Source organism: Petaurus breviceps, unplaced genomic scaffold (genome assembly GCF_028583685.1).
Source record: "Petaurus breviceps papuanus isolate PSGF00001 unplaced genomic scaffold, PetGlider_PUasm1.0 173, whole genome shotgun sequence".
Lineage (NCBI taxonomy): Eukaryota > Metazoa > Chordata > Mammalia > Diprotodontia > Petauridae > Petaurus > Petaurus breviceps.
Window position 1 is genome coordinate 7,012,126 of NW_027185759.1, and position 20,067 is coordinate 7,032,192.

Consider the following 20,067-nt stretch of genomic DNA (forward strand, 5'->3'; position numbering starts at 1 on the left):
TCTCTCTCTCTCTCTCTCTCTCTCTCTCTCTCTCTCTCTCTCTCTCTCTCTCTCTCTCTCACACACACACACACACACACACACACACACACACACACACACACACACATACACACTGCATCTTATTTACCCAACAGCTCAGCTTCAGTTCATGAGTTAGGGCTTTGGGTCTAGTCCAGGAGGCTCTGCTCCCTGCCATTTTGGGGGGTATGGTTGTTGACTTAATTGACTATCACCCTCGTTCCCCTGGGTTTCAGTATTGCCTTTTGCCTCCTAGGCATAACTCAGTATAAATCTTTCAGGTTCAGAGTGCTAGATCTTCATGACCTTATATGGCATTTCAGGATAGCATGTGAGAGACTTTGGAGTATGTGGAAATCTGGACTGTTCCAATCTGCCAAAAAGTGTTACTCTAGGTACTGCTACTCCCTGAGATATCCCAGGTCACCCCTTGGCCACTCTGTGCTAACCCTGAGCCCTTCCGTCCTCCAGTGTAATTCTCAGGGCATCCTCTACTCTTTCCAATTGCAGATGTTAAGCCTCAAAGGCTATATGTATCTCTAGTCTGATTAGGTGTGGTTGGACTTCTTTCTCTGAACTGTCCCTGGTTTTGCTTGTAGCCCTATTTCCTATTATCTAAATGGCTCTGGCTGATTCTTGCACAGTTCTGAAGTGGATTGGAGTGCAGATTAACTTAAAGTGGTGGGAGACCAGTTAGAAGAGGAAAAGAGAGAGGCAACGAGGTCAGGAAATTATTTCCCCCCACCATGTGCATATACATGTAGACATATAAATACACACACATACGTGCACACACAGAAGATCACTAAAATCAATAGTACAAAGAATATTAGAAGTCATCTAATCCAAAAGCCCCATTTTATAGATGATGAAACTCAGACTTAGAGATATGACTTGCTTAAAGTTTCTCAGGGTGTGAAATGTTAGAGCCATGATTTGACCCAAGACACTTGCCATGAAGTCCATAACTTGTTATTCCTATCCTTCTGAGCAGAAGTAAGAAGGCTCCACATATGTCCGCAAAGGAAATAATCTATTCAGTGAGTATATGGGGCAAAAAAGTAGAAGGATCGCAGGAGATGGAGGATTTGAGGGGACTCTCCAGCAGAGCATATGAAGTCAATACCCTGTCCATTACAGCTTGTACTCGAGCATGATGTGGGGGCGGCTTATCTAGACCACACTAAGCAGCTGTTCATAGGACACTCCTAACATCAAACTCCTTTCCTACTTCGGTCAGATCTCAAATTTATGGGGGAATGAAAATTGAAGTCCAGGAAGTCCTTATGTGGTCTGGTCAGCTTCCCTAGTGAGTTCCTCCCCTATCTTTCCCAAATGCTGGCTAATACCTGAATTCCCCATCCCCCAGGCCAATGAGATGACCCCCAAAATAGGCTTATTCAGGCTTAGACCATCGCCTGAAGAATGGAATAGGGCTTTCCCCAGCTGGAAGTAACCTTGTGAATATCTAAACATACTGTGACTGCCTCAGACAAGGCATATGTTACTTGTTGGATAGTGAGTGGTTGGAGTAAGAAGACCAAATCCTACCTAACTTTTACTATGCAATAACGGACTTCGATTTCTGAGTTTTAATGTCACAATCCACAAAATGGGGTTAATAATTCTGGAGAGGAATTTGTAATTATGCCAAAAGGGCTATAAAACTCTGCATACCCTGTGATCCAGCAGTACCCCTGCTATAGGTCTATATCCTGAAGACATAAAAATGTGGAGGGCCTACTTGGACAAAAATATTTATAGCAGCTCTTTTTTTTTTGTGGTAGCTAAGGGTTGTAAAATCAAAGGGATGCCAATAAAATGGGGAAGCTGTGGTATTTTGAAGGAATATTATTGTGCTATAAGAAATGACAAACAGTATGGTTTCAGAAAAAACCTGAAAACATTTACATGAACTGATACATAGTGAATTCAACAGAAACAGTAACAGTAATTGTATACAATAAAAGCAATATAGTTTAATAAAATGTGAATGACTTAGCTATCCTCAGCAATTCTTTGGCTCCTAGTGCTTCCTTCTTCCTAACTTCCCTGATACTCTGGAGGGTGTTGCTCTCCTCCCAGTTTCCCAGTTTTGTAACCATTGACCTGAACTCCTCCATCTCTCACTCGCCCTCTCACATTTCCAATCAGGTGCCAAATTGGGTCATTTCCACCTTCACCAAACATCTTCTATATGGTACTTTGTCCCACCACTCAGCTGCCATTCCACATCAGGCCCTCTGATTTCCTCATTATTCTATCTGAATTAAGTCTCTCATCAATCGATTCTATCCAAGACATTGTTGTCAAAGAGATTTTCCTAAAGCCCAGGTTTGACCATTCTGCTCCCTGCTTCCCATAAAATAAGCCATGGAGACTATTACATGCAGAATCAAATACAGACTCTCTTGTTGGGATTTAAACTCCTTCATAACCAAGCCCCAGCTCCCTTTCCATTAATATCACACATTGCCCCCAACCCCATACACTATATTGTCCAGCTAAACTGATCTTGCTCCTGTTTCTCCTCATATGAAATACTCTATCTCCTGTCTCCAGCTCCTTGCTCTGAATGTCCCCCATGCCCAGAATGCACTGTCTGTCCTCCCCTCCACCTTTTGGAATTCCTAGTTCCCCACTTCTGGCTCCTTCTCCTTTGCCAAGGTGGCCTTGGATTTGTTTTTAAGAGGGTTGTATATGTATCTACAATTGTACATCCCATCTCTTCCATTAGAATGGAAGGTCTTTGGGGCTGGATACTATCATATTTCTGCTTATGTAGGCTCAGCAACTAGCCCAAGGGCTGAAACCTAGTAGGTACTAAGCAATTCTTTGTGCTTTGGTTGATGTATGGATTTCCCAGTATCACATTGGGTTGTAAGTGATGGAGCTCAGATGTCTTGACACTGAACCCAGAGTTCTTGACATCACAACTCAATTTCCATTGGCTAAAATGAAGCCCCGCCTCCCCCATCCCATGACATCTCTCAGGGTCTTCCCATATGAGAACAGAACAGGTGCAAGAAGTCTCTTCTGTTCTTGACTCAACATGTAGCTCAGACAAGAATGGAGAAAGGCTCCTGCCAACCTGTCTGGACACAAGGTTTTTATCGGGAGTGTCTGGTGACTGATTAATGCAAATGAAATAAGAATATTGTCAGGAATCTTGGGGAAGCATGTGAGGAGGTAGGGGAGAGAATGCAGGGCATCCTCCCCTCTTTCCCCCCTGGTCTGAGATCCATGAGGAGACAGCTGGGGCTACACCTCCCCCTGACACACACATTTAGAACTCAGTGTTGTCCACTTGGGCTCCCTTTTCATGAGAAATCCCCAAAGCCCCAACTCTGGGGAAGAGGAAGCAGAAGCAAAGCAATGCAGGTCACCCAGCAGGGCTGGAACAATGATGGCTCAGGCAGGAGATTGTGGGCTCAAATCCTGAGGCTTCTGCCACTTACTACTATATGACTTGGGGCATCACCTCAGGTCCAAGGCCAGAGTTTCCTAATCTGTAAAAGGAGGAGGATGGACTTGGATGTCTCTGAGGTACCATTTGACTCTAGACCTCTGATATTAGTAGCTCACAATTCTGAACTACCTGGTTCTTAAGTCTTCATGGGACCCAGTCCCAGAAGCAGGGACTAGATAGAGGCTTTTCTGAAGGGCTTCCTATCAAAGGCCCTAAAGATGCCTCTTCTCATGCTGGGGGTTTTCTCCAAACTCTCTGTTCCTCAACTAAAGCGGGATCCTACTGCCTGTGCCCACTACCAAGCCTGACAAGGCACACTCAGGTCACAGGACCACTCCTCAGAGAGGTGGCTTCTACACATTATGAGGCTTACTATAGTCAGGGAGAATCATCAGCTTAAGTGGAGCCTTTGACTGGTAAGGCCATGGTAGGGGCCCTTCGTCATAGACACTGGAAGGGGGAATCATTACAAAAATGGCAACATGTTGGTATTTTTTTTTTTTTGCTTTTTGGAGGGCAATTGGGTGTAAGTGACTTGCCCAAGGTCACTTGGCTAGTTTTTGTGTTAAATGTCTAAAACCATATTTGAACTCAGGTCCTCCTGACTCCAGGGCCGGTGCTCCATTCCCTGCGCCACCTAGCTGCCCCCAACACATTGGAAAGTCTAATGGAGTCAAAAGTTTGGTATCTAAATCAGTGAGGTGGTATTTTTTCTTTCTTTCTTTTTTTGAAATAGTGACTACATGCCAAGGGCTAGGATGGGAGCTGGGAATAAAAACCTACAACAAAGTAGCCTCTGGCCTGAAGGGAATTATCATTGGAATGAAAGATGAACAGATGGCTGGGTCCCAGATATTTATAAAATCCCTACAAGGTGATTCTTTTTAGAAGAACCATAAATTGTTCCAAGAGTCAGGAACAGCCTTCAGAAGCAGGACTTCCAAAGGGAGCTGACATTCCAAGCCACAGAAGGAAGAAGCTCATGGTTCAGCCAGATTAAAGCCAAGGAAGTGGGGGTGGCATGCCTGGAGAACAGCAAATAGGAGAGTGTGACTGAATAGATAAGATGCTCAAAGAGTAAGGCATAGTCAGTCTGGAAAGAGAGCTTGGGGCCATAGGGATGGTCTTTATAGGCTATCCCAGGGGCGATAGGGAGCCATCTTTGGCCAGAGGAGCGATGGGGTAAAAAATGTGCTTTAAGAATTTTTGTTTGGCAGACATGTGGAAGGAACATCCTAGAAGAAGCAGTGCCCATCAGGGGGTGACTGCAATCTGTTTCATAATACCTGCAAAGCAACACTCAAGCCTTCAAACACTGGAGAGATACAGGCCAGCATTTTAGCAACAGTCAGGTAAGAGGTGATGAGGGTGCTATCTGAGGGGAGGGATGCCAGTGAGGCTCAGGCCTCCAAGGTCCAGGTGAGTGGATATAAGGGCTTGGACAGGACAGCGGTGTTTGCAAGGAGAGAAGGGAAAGATTCAAAAGTCATTCTAGAAACAAGAACCTAAAATCAAAGCATTAAATTTCTTTCAGGGAAAATGTGAAGGATGTTCTAGATAAGCCAATGAAGAGCTCCAGAAACCTAAGTCTGTGTGTTCAGGGCCCCCGAGTACTTTAGTGTGCCTGACCTTGGGCTCTGGTCCCAGCTCTTCAGCTGAGGCCTCTCTGGATTTTCCTTTTCTGAAAAAGAACAAAGTAAATCATCTCTGCATCCCATTGCCAGGTCCACCATTCCATGGGCCCATGGCTTTACTCAAAGAATCATGGATTTTGACCTGGAAGGGACCTCACTAGACCTCATGCAGTCAAGTCCTCCCGTATTACAGATGAGAAAACAATGCCTTCAGGCAGCTAAGTGACTTGCCCAAGATCGCACATGGAATGACACCCACGGGGGCATTTGAACCATCCCATCTGGGATGCCATGTGGCCTGAGTTCAGATCCAATTAGGAGCACAGCTCCCCCCCAGTGTCCATGCCAGTTCTCCTCTGGACCTTTGCATGCAGGTCTTCGTGGCCATGCCTGTGGGCTGTGGTCACCCCCAGACAATGGGTGTGAGTCATTGGGAGCAATGAGGGGCCTCCTTCTCTCTCCCCATTGCTCAGGCTCACAGCCACAGGCTCATCCTTACCCACAGATCCATGCTGGGCTTCCCACCAGCTCTAGTTAATGTCCACTCTCACAGGCACCACCCCAGCCTGGCCCTCTCTCCGCTGGTTGATTACAGCAGCCTCTTCTTCAGTGTGCCGGCCTCAGGCTGCACCTGCTCCAGCCTCCTCTCAGGTGTCAGGTGGCTTTTCAAAGATGGGGGGATGTCCAGGCTCCCTGAGCTCCAGGTATTCCCACTTACCTCTAAGATCCAAGGGGACTGCCCTAAAGCCTTTCCAGTGTGACAGGACCGGTGAGGGCTGGGAGGCCATCGATGCTGCCGTACTACATGGAACCGTCGGAGGCCATTTCTGTGGGTCATGGAAGCAGCCCTTCCTGTTCTGATAAAGTCAATTCCACAGAGATCTATAGGTATACCAGGAAATGAGGCAGACCCTTCGCTCTCACTTTGACTTCTCTTCCCTAGATCTTCTGATTGTATTTAAAAACATCAACAACAACATTCATATAGTGCTATGTGCCCACTGTGCAAAGTATATGCCGAGGACTGTCTGGTTTGGTCCTCAGGGTAGGAGCCTGGGAGGTCCTGTCATTCTCCACATTTTACTGATGAGGAAACTGAAGCTCATGGAGGTGATGTGCCTTGCTCAGGGTCACACAGCTAAGTCAGAGACCAGATTTGAATTTGGGCTCTAATCACCGTACCTTCTAGTTTGACTTAAGTAAAGTAACTAAAGTAGCAAGTTTAAGAAAAGAAAGGGAGTTGGGCCGACAAATCCTCTAAGAAGTACACAGAGCAAGGAGGACCATGAGAAGACGGGCTAGCAGGGCTGGGCTGGACCTACCATCATACATTTTAAATATATATAAATAACAACCCAGCTCCAGCTGGAAGAGGCCCATGGCTCCATAAGGACATCTCTTCTACACCTCTCCATAAGCATGTTCACATTAGCTGATGTTTGTCAAATTCATAAGGATACAAAAGAATCTTATAAGTATAATGGCCATGAGATAGTGGCACCTCTGAATTCATACAACATGATTTTTAGATGACCCACAAAGCACTTCGCAGAAAATCCTGTTTCTCCAGAAAATATTTTAGGTCTTGGTACACAGAAACAGCAAGCGGTGGGGCTGGGAAGGTAATCCAGCTAGATCTTTTGGCTTTTTTTTTTCTTTTTTAACCTGAGGCAAAATGAATGACATAAATAAAGGCAAGAAATCACAGAATTCAGAATTTTATGGGAAACCTTGTCCCACCTGGGGAGGGTGACGCTAAGCTTGCACCTGGGAAGTGAGGTCATTGATAGGATCAGCGTTTATAAAGTCTTCCTGGGGCTGATGTAAACTATAGTTAGCGGAGCATCCTGATGGTGTGAAGAACCACGCCATGGAGCTAAGCCTTTCCGGAACGTGCTGCGTGCTTCTGGATTTAATGGAAGGTTCCCTCCTAGGAAGCAACACTGAAGGATGGGACGACAAGGCAGCTGAGACAGCTCATGAGTCTTTGGGCTGCATGAAAACCACCTTCTTGGCCACCAGCCTGCTCAGGCCACCTCTACCAGCTACAGTTTAGGAAGGTCATTGACAGGATGGCAAGCATGGAGAGAAGGGCAGTCCGGGTCGAGGCAGCAAGGAGGAGTGAAGGGATCCTGGTGCTGGTTCCAAATTCCTGCTGAAATACTTAACAAGTCACTCTTGGAGCCTCATTTCTCTTATATCTGCAAAGCTGGGGGGAAGGGTAGCTTCATTAAAACTGTTAAGGCCCTGCCATTTCTCTCCCCAGTCACTCAGGCCCCCAGCCACAGTGTCATTCTGGATTCTTCCTTCTTCTTCCTCCACAGATCCAATTTCTGACCATATCTTAAACCTCGTTGAACTTTACAACGTCTTTGGTCAACGTCCCCCCTTGTCCATACTCATAAGCACCACCCCAGGACAGGCCTTCATCACCTCTCCTTATTGACCAATTGAAGTAGCTTCTTCCCTGGTGTCTCTGGCTCAGCTGTTCCTACTTCAGCCTCCCTTCAACCGTCCAGGTGATTTTTCAAAGACTCCCTGACCTCCAGGTGCCTCTGCTTATCTCCACGATCAAATATGGTGTCCCTTGGCCCTGGGTAGCTTGGCCCCTTTCTCCTCTTCCAACCTGCTGTGCCTTCCTTCCCTTCACTCACTGGAGGACCCAGAGGCACTGGCATAGTTGCAATTCCTCCAATGAAATATTCCACCTGCTGGCTTGACACCTGTGCACATCCTGTCCCCAACATCTGGGCTTCCCTTCCTCTTTCCCTACACCTCTTAGTGCCCTGGCTTCCTTCAAGGCTCAGTACTAATTCCCCTTCCCCCCTCCACTGGAACCTTTCCTGTCTCGCCTCCCCTGCCAAAACCTTTTTGCTCTTAACCTTTAGCTACAGTGAATATGACTTGTGGGTATGTTCACATCTCCATGAGAATGTATGCTATCTGAGGGGCGGAACTATGTTGTTGTTTTCTTTCTTTGGACCCCTACAACTTGGCACAGGGCCTAGGACATGGTAAGCACTGTATAAATATCACTATTACAATTTTATTACATTACTAATTCTACGATATGTAGAAACAAGTTAGGGTCTCTCCATTTGGATAAACATTTCAACAAACTTATTACAAAGGAAATGCAAGACATAAATGCAGGAATTTCACCTGGAGAAACTGGACAAAAGCTTGGAACGTTGGCATGGGTCAGAGGTGAAGGGAGGGCTTACATGGGATTTTGTTCCCTTGGCAAAGTATGACCTTAACTTGTTTCAAGGAAGAAAACCATTGGAAGTCTCTCCATGGAGAAAAAGAGAGGCCTGATGGCCCATCACCCCACAAAGGGACTGGTTTTTGTTTTGTATCAAAGTAGGTAGACTGTGTGTAGGTGGCTGCATGCACCACCTCCTTTTCACAGCTGGCATTCCTGTGTCTGACACAGCTAAAATCATTCCCCAAACACCACCCCCAGCCCCTGACCCCTCAGATGCTCATAGCTCAGGGGATCAATGCGGCTCACTCTTGCCCCACCCCTGAGTGTGCTTGCCTTCTAAGCCAGCCATCCTTTTCAATCCATGCTAAGTATCCTCATTTCCACTCGAGAATCCCACAGCTGTTCCCCAAAGCCTGGGCATGGCTGGTCTCTGCTCTGCACTGTGAGGGAGACAAAGACCTCTTTTGCAGTAGTCAGCCCAGCTAACAGGTTTTGTGTTTTTTTTTTGTTTGTTTTTTCTTAACCATTTCTACTAAGACAAAAATAGGGGAAAGACTTGGTTGAGAAGAGCCTTCCATGGTTGGGTAGGGCTTGTCTGAGGACCCTACAGTGACCCCAGAAGGCAACACAAAACATAAAGGGCTAAAGAAATGGGCTAAATTCTTCAGAAATGAAGGATAGACAACATCATTGCCGTTGTCATTATTCTCATACAATATTTAATGTAGTTCAGGCAGAAATGATCTGGGGAGTGAGGAACTGCCTTCTTTTCTTCTTTCTGTTTAATGTTCAGACAATATTGCTAAGATGTTAAAATAGATTCTTTAAAGACACTGTTGGCATGAAGGAATATTTTCTGTAGATTTAACCTTGTATTCATCTAACTCTATAGGGACATTTGGTACAATTTTGTGTTATCTGTAAGCTCATTGGAGGGGCAATAATTGCTTTGATGTACTTGTAGCTCAAGCAGCTGGCTCAGTGTTTGGTTCCTAGTAGGGATTTACTATTCTTTATTGGACTGATTAACCTCAAGAAGCAGACAGAGGCCAACGAAGGATGTGGGCTTCCTGCTTCCCGTTTGGTGTTCTAGCAGGAGGTCTCTGTGCTGTGAGAGCTTTTCACTTTACTCAATATGGTGTCACCTTTTTATAATTATCGTACCATTTAGGGGTCAGGGTAACTTATGTCTGGAAGACTGGGAATGATGATTTTGATTGTGATGATTCTTCTTTCACAGCAGAGATCACATATTGAAATATCAAGTTTGCATTTGTAGGGCAGGCAGGGAAGCCCCCTTAATGGCCTAATAATATGGCTACTTAATCATTTTTAGTCATGCCCCACTCTTCATGACTGACCTCTTTTGGGTTTTTCTTAGCAGAGATACTGGAGTGGTATGTTATTGTCTTCTCTAGCTCATTTTACAGATGAGGACACTGAGGTAAACAGGGTTAAGTGACTTTTTCAGGGTCACATAGCCCAAAAGTATCTGAGATCAGATTTAACCTCAGGCCTTCCAGACTCCTGACCCAGTGCTCTATCTACTGTGCCACCTACCTGCCCCATAATAAGATTAATGAGATATTTAATTTAAAAGATAGGCCTGTTTCCTGATCCTTTTATGAAGTGTGAAGTTCCTTCCTCTGAGTGAACCACAATAGGACAATCTGATTGGCAGACAGCAGATGGACACATCTCTGGGAGCTTTTGAAAGATAAACTGAGTTAGAGAATTCAGTGTTGGGAATGTTTTTCACATGAGACCCCGGTAGGACTTTCTCTAGTTAGCTCTCCTTCTCATACCTTGTTCATTATGACATTGAGGACTAATTTGCCCAGGAGGAGACCCATCCAGCAATGCAAGCATTTGTCAATTCCTCCCCACAAGGGGAAAAAGAGCCCAGACCCTGGAAGGAGATGGGGGGGGAAGGCATGCATTTCTCTCTCTCCTAACCCCTCTTACCATTTCTTCTCTGTCCTTTTGAAACAGTATTGCACAAACAATAAGAGATTTTGCATAAGGAAGAAAGCAGAGACAGAAACAAAGATCAGACAGCACAAATAGACACGGAGACAGAGCTGGACACAAAGGTATCTATTCAAGGAAGGAAGCAGCTTCAAACACCAGGATTCTGGCAGCAGAGAAGAGAGCCATCTCTGGACGCCAGAAGAGCCACCGTGGCTAGTGCAGGTGTGTGAACTCACAGGTTCTTTACTGGATGTTTTATCATGGGATGTTTCATCTCTGTTCCCCTATGACTTCCATTGTTATTCATCCTATCCAGGATCTTACCCCTCTATACACTCTTGCAAAAGTTTCACTTAATTTTTTTTCTCAATCTTTAACCCCCAGTGAACCAGTTAAATGACACTCTCCTCTACTCTTGAATCCCTTAGTGAACTCAACAGGAAGCTCTTCTCATCGTCTGCCCCCTTTCTCTCCTATCCACACGAAGCTGCCCAATGCTGCAGGAAGCCAGGAGGCAGTGGTGATTGAGGCCAATCCAAGCTGTCGTGACGGCATCTCAATGGGATCCTCATCTCAGCAAGGATATCCTTCTGCTCATCTCTCCTTAACTCCATCCCAGCAATCACAGCAACTAGTCCGACCCTTCTCATCTTTTCTCTGTCTTTCCATGCCATCCACTCACCCCACCGTCTCAGTTGAGTAATCTGTCTCACCCTTCCCAGTATGCATTGAAGCCCCCACCAAAATCTCCCCTTTCTCCCTTTTTCTTTATTCCCATATACATCAAATTTCATCACCTCTGTTTTTCTCATTCACCAGTCTCTGGAGAAGAAGTGGTTCTCCGTGCCAAGACTATCACTTCAATCTACTCCTTGATCCCATTCATTAACGTATTGTACCGCAGATTGCCCCACTGCTATAGATATACTTACTCTACATTCTCCACTCTTCATATCTACCGATTCCTTCCACGTCTCACCCATCCTCACAAAAATAAGCAAAACTCATTAATCCGACCCTCCTGTCTTTTCTTCTTAAATATCTCCTTCCTTCTCTACTGAACTCCTTGAAAGAATCATTTATTCTGGCTACCTCTATTTCCTCTCTTGCCATTCTCTTTGAAACCCGCGACAATGTCAACTGAAGCCTCCAGCCCCCTCGAAAGTTACTAGAGTTCTGCATGCCCGTTCCCATCCTTCTCACCTTCTGTGTAGCATTGATAGAAGATTCAAGAGTCCCAGTGCACATTTAGCATTATGTGGCATCCTAGTTAGGGATTAGAGGGTCACCACTCAGAGACTCTCTGTAAATTACATAAAGCAGGAAAGGACATCAGAGTTCCTCTAATCCAGTGGTGACATCTTCGAGATGAAGAGACTGAGGTCAAGAGAGGTTAAGTGACTTTTTCAAAGTTGCATAGTAAGTGGAAGAGTCAAAACTGGAACTCAGTTACTCTTACTAGAGGATGGGCATATAGGTAGCGCAGTGGATAAAATGCCAGGCCTGGTATCCGGAAAACTCATCTTCCTGAATCCAAACCTGACCTCAGACACTTGGGCTACATGACCCTGGGCAAGTCACTTTACCCTATTTGCCTCAGTTTCCTCCTCTGTAGAATGAGCTGCAAAAGGAAATGGCAAATACCTTTGCCAAGCAAACCCCCAAAAGATCACAAAGAGTCAGACACAGCTGAAAAACAACTGGACAATAAAATTTGTGAGTAGGAACCAGGATGTCCTTCCATTGCTGCCTCATGGTACCGATCATTTGTTCACTTTAAAGTGCTACACAAATCTAAGTTAGAGTTCCTATTATTCTGGCTTCAATATGGAATCTTGATTTATCTGCATCCATATCCTCAGGAGAATGGCAGCTCCATGAGGGCAGGTGTCTTCTACCTTTGTCTTTTTTAGTCACAGTGCCTCAAAGGGCCCTGGCAGACATTAAGTAGGCATTGAATGAAGGCTTATTGAATCGCAATTATTCCTACCTGCCCAGCCATAGCCAGCTCTCCCCTGCAGACTCAGAAGTGGGGCTTGGGACACTGATGGAGTGGTCTCTACTCCCAGGTCCTGGACCAGGCATGGTTTGGGACTCTGGTGTATGTAATCTTAATGGCCAGATAATTGTTAGTACTCATAGGTCATCTGAAGTCTGTTATATCCTTTGATGTTCACAGTGCCCTTGTGAAGTATTCCCTATAGGAATTATTCTAAATCCCATTTTACAGATGAACAGACCAAGACTCAGAAAGGTGGAATATGACTTTGTTGGATGCAATTCAGTAATATGGTGAATAGGTATTAGGGGCAGAATTAGAACCCAGTTGTTCCTTCTTCCTAAATCCACGTTATGTATCCTATCATGACCAAATCTCCAGGATATAAATCAGAGTCAGAAAGGAAATCTAATTCATACCCCATCATTTGAAACAGTGAGGCCACTGAGACCCACAGGAAGGAAGGGAGCGATGCCAGGTTTCACAGCTAGTGAGTAGTCAAGATTTGAACCCAGGTCCCCTAATCCCAAATCCTGCCCTCTCTTCTGCCTCATGCTACCATTTATGGTTTTCCTGTGCTGCTCAGATATGTATGGCTTAATCTTTCAGGTAAGCAAATGCTACTGGCAGGATCACTAAGGTAGGAAGAGTGACCGGCAGTCAAACTTGATACCATTTTCCATGGCATCTGCCATGACTTTGATTAAGAAGGCCAGTTCTTTGTGGCTTGGAGACAACCAGTCCTGGGAATTGAAGCCTGCACAGCCAACAGGCTCTGGGAGCTCAGTGGGACACTGAAGACTGCTAACTGCAGCACTCCAAAACTTTTTGCTAACATTATTTCACATGATCATCCCAACAATGTTGTGAGACAGGGACCACAAGTATTTTTATTTCCATTTTGTGGCTCAGAGACACTCAGAGTACATGGTCACTTAGTTGGTGTCAGATTTGGGATGTGAAAGCAGGCTTTCCAGACTCCAACTCTGGCCCTTTATCAATGGCCTTGTACTGAGTCTCAAGTGCTGAAACTGTGACCTTCTATTCCCCAGTAGGATGTCACTGGGGTTGCTGTCCATCCCCTGCAAGCCCCTAGGGAGTACTTTTAACAAAACATCCACCAAAGTAAGAGACCTGTGAGCGCCATCTTTGTCCTCCTGTGGTCGACTCATTTTCTGATTGGGGTCAGGCTTCTGACTGGCTCTCCAGTACTTGGGCACAGCCAAACCAATCTCCCCACGGCCCCCACCCAGCTGTCTTCCTTCATGTACCTTCATAAACAGCAGCCCTGGAGGGTGGGCTTTAGAATGCAGAGCAACTGCTGATTAATGCTTCTGTGGTTGGACTAGCTTTCTGAGTTTATCTTGAGAGGATGCCTAGGTTTCCCTTTGCTTCAGGGAATCTGAGATGAAACTTTTTTCCCAGAAAATGAAAGCTAGAGAACATTGACTTTGTTCTCTTTATAGACTTGTAATCTTCCTGCACTCCAATAAAGGGGTATTAATTACAGGTCCAAGGGACAAGTCAGTCAGAAGCCTGGAGAACCTCAGTCACCTAGTAACTGTGTGACCCTGGCCAAGTCTCTTAACTTCTATTTCTGTTTCCTTACCTTTAAAAGGGCAGTACAAATAGCACCTACATCTGGGATCATTAGGATAAAAGGAGAGAACATGTCGATCAAGTGCTTCCCAACAGGCCCTGACACACAGTGGATGTTTAACCAGCGCTTCTTTCCTTCTTTGCTTCCTCTTTCCTAGTGCATTCCAAAGGCTGACCCCACATTCTTAGCCTCTGAGGAAGCCTCTTCTAGTGTCCAGGGCTGGACTCCTAATATTGCCCAGGTGCCTTTTTAACAGCCAAGTCTGCGTTATCACATAACAGCCAATGTTGGGACTAGAATTTAATACTCTGCAATCAAGGACCTGCCAAGAGGACTCTGGTGCACCAAGATGAACTGGGAAAGCATAGAGCTGAGGCCATCCGCCGCCCATCCCAGAAGCCTGGCTGTGCAGATTCCCTCCTTGGAGGCCCCATGAGTCATTGGCTGCAGAGGTGATTTCACAGTGCAGTGCATTGTATTGTAATTATAACTGAGCTCTAGTCATCTGCTGCTTTGGACTCCACTCCCTAATTACAGAGCGAGCTGCCCTGAGCATCGGGCCATTTCACCAGCAACAGGGATGTGAGGGGTTTGGTCCTGGCTGTGCGCCGGGCACTGGGCCCCAATCCTAGCTGGCAGGTTCTCCTTCCGAAGGCTCCCTCAGGAGTTAGAGAAAGTAATTTCCTGTATTGATCCTGCCCCATGAAAGAGCTTGAGTTTAGAAGCCCCTGTCATTGACTACTAGGCTCCTAATTCTGTCTAGACATGTTTCCCTCCTTTCCATGCCAAAGTGAGTCAACACTCCTCCCTCCCCCCCTTGCTGGTCTGCCATTTTTCTCCCTTTATATCCTGCCATCAAAGGGATTGGGAGTATAGTTCATAGGGAGAAGTCTTATAATTAATTCCAAAAGAGTAAGATTTTGGTCCCAATTCCTCAGCCATTTCTTGATTGTATGACTTGAAGCAAGTTATTTAGTTTCCATGAGCATCAATTTCCTTAACTGTCAACATTTATTAGATCCCTATCATATGCCAGACGTTGCACCAGAAATATTACTTATAACTTCACTGTCCAAGGAGACTTCCTAATGTCTTATCAATGAACTGAAATGATACCCAACCTACCTTGCATGTGAGGTTCAAGTGAGACCCCTGATAACTCATTCCCCAAGTGGAAATCGAGGCCCAAAAGGTAAAGAGACTCGACAAGTTCCCGTAGGAAATGATGGGAGATGGTGTGCAAAAGCTGGTCTGTGGAGACAGAGCAACGAGGTCTGAATCTCACCATGCTTTCTGTGTGACCTCAGAGTGACCTCCCCTCACCTCCCTAGGGCCTCAGGCTCCTCAGCCACAAACTGAGGGGATGGATTGGTGTGGTCCCTGAGGTCACTTCTGTTCCAGATATCCATGGTTCCAGCTCTGTGGCCTTTGTCAAGTCTCTTAATCCCCTTCAGTCCCTTTGTTTGTTTAAAAAAAACAAAACAGGGTCAAAGTTGGTGGCCACTAATCGGCAACAGTGGTGCTGTGCTTCCTTTTAGGTAGCCATGAGATTCAAATCCAGACCTTCTGTCTCCAAATCTAGCCCCCAGTCCATAACCCCAGGCATGCTCTCAAATCATGTATGTGAAAAATTTTGTAAACAGAAAGTTTCATAGAAATAGCTCTTATTTTTCTTAGTTCCCGGGAAGGGCTGCTAAGACTATGAGGGAAGCATGATTGACACCTCCCTGCCCAAGGTGACTTGATAAGGTTTCTTCTGAAGAAAGAGATATCTTCCATGTGAGCATGTTTCTCATTTTGCTCCCAGCTGACTACACATCCTTTCTTCTGCGTGGCTGTCTCCCTTTCAGCATTCTCAAAGTCAAGTCAACAAGCTTTTATTAAATGTCGACTATTAAATGTCAGGCAGTGTGTTAAGTGCTGAGAATGCAAAGAAAGCCAAAAGACGGGTTTTGATTTAAAATGGGGGAGACGATATGCAAACAATTACGCACAAAGGAGGGGAACCCAGAGATGAGATCCGAGGGAAGGCATTGCTATGAAGAAGAAAGTCAGTGGAGACAGGAAGCAGAGGGGAGGAGGGAAGGCATTCCAGGAATGGGAACCAGACAGTAAAAATGTCCCAATTGAGGGACTGAGTATCATGGCCAAGCATCAGCAACAGGACTGCTACTTTCATGGTGGTGGGACTTTGTTTCCCAGAATTTTCCTAGCCAGGATGGCCCTGTTCTGAAGTGGGCCCTGCAGGACCAGACGAATCCAACTGAGAGCATTATATTGATCAATAAATCAATCCCCAATGATTTGTTAAATGTGTCCTATGTGCCCGGCCCTATGCTGGGTACTGGGGATACACTCAAGAGTTTCAGTCAACTGAGCAAACTCTTATTAAGCATTATGTGTACTTCCTGCATGCTTCAGGGACTAGGAATTCAAAAACATCAATGAATCAGTATGCCGTCAGGGAACTTACAATTTACTGATGGAAATAACAAATGCCCTTTTAAGGAAATAAAAAGTTCTTAATAAATATTCATTAACTAATTACAAATATTTAATGGGGATGAGGAACACACAGAGTGATCACAAATTAAAGAAGGTTTTGCTTAGGAGTGGCAGATGAAGATTCCCTGAAGGCTGAGGTAGAGAGGTAATATCAGAACATCCAATGAAAAGGCCCAGGAAAGGAAGAGGGTACCTGATTTCTGGAAAAAAGTTAGCAGCAGGTGGGTTGGACTGGCATTCTTGAGTGTTTCAGGGAGGTGGTAAGATTGTATGGGACATGGGAGTCAGGCCTGACCTTGAATCTAAGATGATCCAATTAGATTTCAAGGCTGTCTTGAGGCTTAGTTTGAAATCATATTTTGTTGATGCTTTTTTTTTATATCATACTCATTTATGAATATTTTGTCTCCAACTCCCATCAGTCAACTCTTGTAACAAAGGTTGCCAAAGAAAGAGGAAAAAATAAATAGCTGCCCATAGCCAGGGAGTACACCCCCACCCCAAAATAGCAATCCTACTGAATACCCCTTCCACCAATCATTTCTCTCTTATATCCTCCTCTTTCAGCCCCCTAACTTTCTAGTAGGGCAAGATGGTGTTCTCTACCCCAGTACCTGTATTTTTTATTTCCCAGTTGCATGTAAAGAGCCAATTTTTAATCATTTGTTTTTAAACTTTGGAGTTCAAGATTTTTTTTATTCCCTTCTTCCCTCCTCACTCACCCCCACTGGGAAGATAAGCAATTCAATAGCTCATCATTTCTTATAGCACAGTAGTATTCCACCACAATCATATACCACAACTTGTTCAGTCATTCCCCAATAGATGGATATCCCTGCAATTTTCAGTTCTTTGCCACCATGAAGAGAGCTTTGATAAACACTATAGAACATAGAGATTTTCTGTCCTTTTTACCTAATCATATTAGGAAAGAGACCAACCAGTGGTAATGTTGGGTCAAAGGTGTTGGTAGTTTAATAAGTCTTTGGGCATAATTCCAGATAGTTCTCCAAATGTTTTATTTCACAATTCCTCCTTTCCAACATTTGTCACTTTCTCCTTTCATCATTTTAGACAATATGGTAGATATAAGATGGTATCTCAGTTATTTTCATCTGCATTTCTCTAATCAATGATTTGGAACATCTTTTTTTAATATGGCTATAAATTATTTTGATTTCTTCAATTTGGAATTGGAAAATTGCCTGTTCATATCCTTTAACCATTTATCAATTCAGGAAAAAAAAACTTATTTTTATATTTGAATATTACACGTGCATGTGTGTGCATGCACACACACACACGCGCAAGTAGTTCATTGTCTATGGTAACTTTTTTTTTCAAAATGCAGTTACCCTGCTTATCTCTTTTAATTATATCTATTTTAGCCTTAACTTTGTCTGAGAACATAATTGCTATCCCCATCTTTTTTACATCAGCTGAAGCAAATAAATTGTACTCCAACCATTCATTTTCACTGTGTTTATCTCTCATTTTTAAATGTGCTTCTTGTAAACAACATATTGACTGCGATCAGTTTCCATTTTATGGGTGAGTTCATCCCATTCACCTTAAAGGTTATAATTGCTATTTGTGAATTTCTCTCCATCTTATTTTAGTCACTATTTTCCTTCTCCACCTCTCTTTTTATACTATCTCTGTTCCTTTCTTTTTTCCTTTTACCCTCTTATTCATTATTTTATTCTCCCTTTTAAAAGACTCCCCTCTTATCTATTTAGACCACTTTTCAAATATTGATTAATATGCCCTTCTAAAAATTCATCCTCCACCCTCCCTTCCAGTTTTCTCATCTCTCTAAAAATCCAGAAAACTTTTACACCTTCTCAGATGTCCATGTTATTTCTTCTTGAACCCTAATGACACTGAGGTTCCAATATTACCAGCCTTAGTTCTCCTCCTTATGCCCTGCAATTATGACATAAATTCTCCTTTTTACTATTTCCTACCTTTTTTTTTTAAATCACCTCATCATACAAAGAACAGTCACTATCTTTCTTTCCTTTTCTTTTTTTTTTTGTAGAGGGAAGGTAGGGCAATTAAGGTTAAGAAACTTCCCCAAGGTCACATGGTTAGGTGTGTGTGTGTGTGTGTGTGTGTGTGTGTGTGTGTGTGTTTTAAGTATCTGAAGCCCGATTTGAACTCAGGTCCTCCTGACTCCAGGGCCAGTACTCTATTCACTGTACCACCTAGCCACCCCAACTATATTTCTTTCAAACTACATTGGTAATGATAACATGTATAAGAACCCTAATAATCCAAACTAATAATTACTAATATTAACATTTTCATATAAGTAAACAGTTTGACCTTAATGAGTGCCTTATGAGAGTCTGTAATGATTTCCTTATATTTTTTCTGGATCTCTTATATTGAATTTTCCATTGAGTTCTGGTATTTTTGTTACAGTTCATCATATGTCCATTTTTTCCCATTCAGAATTATATCAATTGTGCTGGATAAGTTATTCTTGGAAGTATCTATGGCCAACAGTTGTTTTGAAGGACTGTCCTAACCTCAAGCACCATGGAAGTGATGATGATATTCAATTAATTTTAATTAAAATTAAATGAATTTTATTAATAAATTTATTGTTATTATTGTAATTATTCACCAGTTAATGCCTATACACACAGGGTACCCTGACGACTTGCAGTGTCTCTTTACTGCAATTAACTCAAGTCCACACTGACTATGTTTGCCCCTTTCCTCCAATATTAGGTGCAGGTGGCTAATGATCAAGATCCATTTAATATTAACTTTAGAAAGTAGCATTTGCTTCAAGATGTGTGTGTGTGTGTGTGTGTGTGAGAGAGAGAGAGAGAGAGAGAGACAGAGACAGAGAGAGAGACAGAGAGAAGAGAAGGAAGGGGGAAAAGGGGGAAGAGAGAGAGAGAGAGAAAGAGAGAGGGAGAGAGAGGAGGAGGAGGGAGGAGAGAGAGGAAGAGAGAGAGAGAGAGAGAGAGAGAGAGAGAGAGAGAAGGGAGGGAGGGAGAGGGGGGGAGAGACAGACAGATAGACAGATACACACACACACACTAGCATTTTTCCTGAGCATTTTGGAGATACACTCTCCCCTGTGGCACCTCAGTCAATGGGGAGAGTGGACGCAAATTTAGTCCATTTCTTAGAAATTCCACCAAATTCACATGAAAATCAAACATCATTGCCCAGCTAGTCCTTGTCTTAGTCTCAGATACCTTGATTGGCCTCCAAGGTGACTTCTGAAGGTCCTTCCTTGCTCCTTGAGGCCTCAATAAAGCAATGGACATTAAACCTGGAATGGAATCTGGTGTATTAATCCCTGTGGCTCATTTTGCTGATGTCTAGATCATCTCCTTCACTTAAAATAGAAAAGCGCAAACGTGGGTTCAAGGATGTAGGCACATTTCATGGGGCCCTGAAGAGGAGGAGGCCGCCAAACCTCTCCCTTATGGCATTGCCTTTTACCAGGTGTCTCAGCTAAACAATCAAGCTAAAGAAATGGAAAAGAAGAAATCAGGCCAAATCTGACTCTGGCCTTTGTGAAGATACAGCTCTCACTACCACCTATGTAATCTATTGAAAAAGGCTTTTCCAAACCCTGAAGCTAGCAGCCTGGAACCAGTTCCAGAATGTTCTTGCATGTAACAGTCTCTCCAA

At 44.1% G+C, this 20,067-nt stretch overlaps 1 long non-coding RNA gene across 2 annotated transcripts; it reads left to right on the forward strand.

The window, feature by feature from the left end:
* Positions 1–4,203: 4,203 nt before the first annotated feature.
* LOC138157657 (uncharacterized) lies at positions 4,204–18,992 on the forward strand. 2 transcript variants are annotated; one of them, XR_011167426.1, is made up of 5 exons: positions 4,204–4,842; positions 10,325–10,525; positions 10,732–10,997; positions 14,060–14,354; positions 18,865–18,992. It is a non-coding gene; the product is annotated as an uncharacterized lncRNA (long non-coding RNA). The 2 variants fall into 2 exon arrangements; XR_011167427.1 differs by lacking the exons at positions 14,060–14,354; positions 18,865–18,992 and having other exon boundaries at positions 4,205–4,842; positions 10,732–11,314.
* Positions 18,993–20,067: the final 1,075 nt, after the last annotated feature.